We start from the raw sequence: 2,500 nt of genomic DNA, 5'->3' as shown, positions 1-2,500 counted from the left end.
GGGAGGCGTGGCGTGGGCGGTGAGGCGGAGAGAGGACCCGCGCACGCCACCACTAAAGATGGGGACTGGCCCGACACTGGCTCTGTGTGTGTGTGTGTGTGTGTGTGTGTGTGGGTGCTGGCATGGTGCCGCCCCGCCCATCCTCGCCTCTCCCCGCCTCTCCCTGCTTCTCCCCGCCTCTCCCTGCCCAGCCTCTCCCCGCCCTGTCTACCCCAATACCTAGACAAGCCTCGCCCTGCCATACCCTCTCTACCTACCCCTACCCTGTCTCTTCCCTCCTGCCTTCCTCCCCCTTTACCTCCCTTCTCTCTCTCTTCCCTATTCCTCCCTCTCCTCCCCTCCCTGTCTCCCATCCGTACTCTTAACCTTCCTGCTCCTCCTCTCCCTTCCCTCTCTTCCCCTCCGCCTCTTCCTCCCCTCCCAGTAATCTCCCCCTTCTCTCCCCTCCCCTCCCCTGTCAATACCTATTCTCCCCCTCCCCCATCCTCCCCGTTCCTTTTCATACCTCACCTCCTCTCATCTCCCCAGTAACTACTCCCCATCCCCCCTTCCTCCACATGCCCCTCCCCTACTTAACAAGCGGACCTCTCTCTCTCTCTCTCTCTCTCTCTCTCTCTCTCTCTCTCTCTCTCTCTCTCTCTCTCTCTCTCTCTCTCTCTCTCTCTCTCTCTCTCAATAAACACAATCACTACGTATTAATTCTACACAGTCTCTCTCTCTCTCTCTCTCTCTCTCTCTCTCTCTCTCTCTCTCTCTCTCTCTCTCTCTCTCTCTCTCTCTCTCTCTCTCTCTCTCTCTCTCTCTCAATAAACACAATCACTACGTATTAATTCTACAGTCTCTCTCTCTCTCTCTCTCTCTCTCTCTCTCTCTCTCTCTCTCTCTCTCTCTCTCTCTCTCTCTCTCTCTCTCTCTCCCACGTCAGTCACACAACAAAAAGAAAATCTATTTTATTTGTCTCCCTTTAAAAGTTTCCATTTTCTTTGATTAAAATAGTTGATAGAAAATAAGTTTGTTTACATTTCTTTGAGCAGTAACTATTATTTTTCTTATTTTCTCATGCGTAGTGTTGTTAGTTAACGGTGAAGAGATGAGATGGAAAAAGAACAGCAACAAGAACAAGAAAATGAAGAGAGCAAGAACAAGAAGAGGAGGAAGAGGAAGTAAAATAAGAACAAAAAACAAGAAAGAGGAAAACAAAAATAGCAAGGAATAAACGGAAGAGGGAGAAATGGAAGAGGATGAGAGAGATTGAGAGGAGGAGGAGGAGGAGGAGGAGGAGGAGGATGAATAATGCCTTTGGGAGATGACAGAGACGCTTTCCAGACAGTGCCTCCTTCTACTAGGCTGTGAATGACGCGCGAACACACACACACACACACACACACACACACACACACACACACACACACACACACACACACACACATAAAGTGGTCTAGAAAGCCATACAAATTCGTGTGTGTGTGTGTGTGTGTGTGTGTGTGTGTGAGATGGTACTGTACATGTGACTATCATCATCATCATCATCATCATCATCATCATCATCATCATCATCACCATCATCATCAATTCCCACAACAAAATAAGAAAGAAATTAACACGAATGATAATACAGCAAAAAAATAAATAAATAAATAAACATAAAAAAAAATGGAAATGAAATTAATAATAAAAAAAAAGCCATTTTCTATTTGCCTTCTACGCATCAGGTCAAAGAAAACGAGAAACTTGACACTCGCTCTCTCTTTCTCTCCTTCACTTCCTTATCGAATTATAACCGCGTGTTACGTATAGACAAGAAGGAGGAGGAGGAGGAGGAGAAGGAGGAGGAGGAGGAGGAGGAGGAGGAGGAGGAGGAGCTGCAGTACAGTCTTGCAATAGGCGTTGTGAGTGACGGAAGAACTTTGACAGAGAGAGAGAGAGAGAGAGAGAGAGAGAGAGAGAGAGAGAGAGAGAGAGAGAGAGAGAGAGAGAGAGAGAGAGAGAGAGGATGGTTCTAATGCCAATATTACTTGCTCTCTCGGAACCTGAAGATTTTGAGGTAAGTTCCCAACCGAGGTATGAAACAGTCCTTGTACACTCTCTCTCTCTCTCTCTCTCTCTCTCTCTCTCTCTCTCTCTCTCTCTCTCTGCAACATCCTCATTATATCCCTTAGAACAGTCAAACACTTATAAATCTGTGTGTGTGTGTGTGTGTGCGTGTGGAGAGAGAGAGAGAGAGAGAGAGAGAGAGAGAGAGAGAGAGAGAGAGAGAGAGAGAGAGAGAGAGAGAGAGAGAATCTTATCAATGAAACCTGGACAAAGACTAACCATTAACCACAATCAACCACAATTAACCACAATAAACAGCCACACATTGCATTGCCCCCACAACCCCACGACCTGTGAAGCCAGTGGGTGGGGCAGCGCTTGTAACATAACCAGTAATGTTCTCAGGAGTCCTCCACGCTTGCCTCCCTCAATAAGACTGTTTTCAAAGGCCACAGAGATGACTAGC

General features: G+C 47.1%; 1 protein-coding gene across 4 annotated transcripts in view; it reads right to left on the bottom strand.

Moving 5' to 3' along the window:
* LOC135113050 (CBP80/20-dependent translation initiation factor-like) overlaps positions 1-121 on the bottom strand; it is a 32,379-nt gene extending 32,258 nt beyond the window's left edge. For 3 of the 4 annotated variants that reach the window (XM_064027979.1, XM_064027982.1, XM_064027981.1), the window contains exon 1: positions 1-121. This exon is cut by the window's left edge and continues 4 nt beyond it. The gene's annotated coding sequence lies outside the window, so the exon portion shown is untranslated. The other variant, XM_064027985.1, reaches the window with a different exon arrangement.
* Between the last annotated feature and the right edge of the window lie 2,379 nt (positions 122-2,500).

This window comes from Scylla paramamosain, chromosome 25, assembly GCF_035594125.1.
Source record: "Scylla paramamosain isolate STU-SP2022 chromosome 25, ASM3559412v1, whole genome shotgun sequence".
NCBI classification, from domain to species: domain Eukaryota; kingdom Metazoa; phylum Arthropoda; class Malacostraca; order Decapoda; family Portunidae; genus Scylla; species Scylla paramamosain.
The sequence above is the reverse complement of the archived record's forward strand: the minus strand, read 5'-3'. Positions and strand labels throughout refer to the sequence as shown.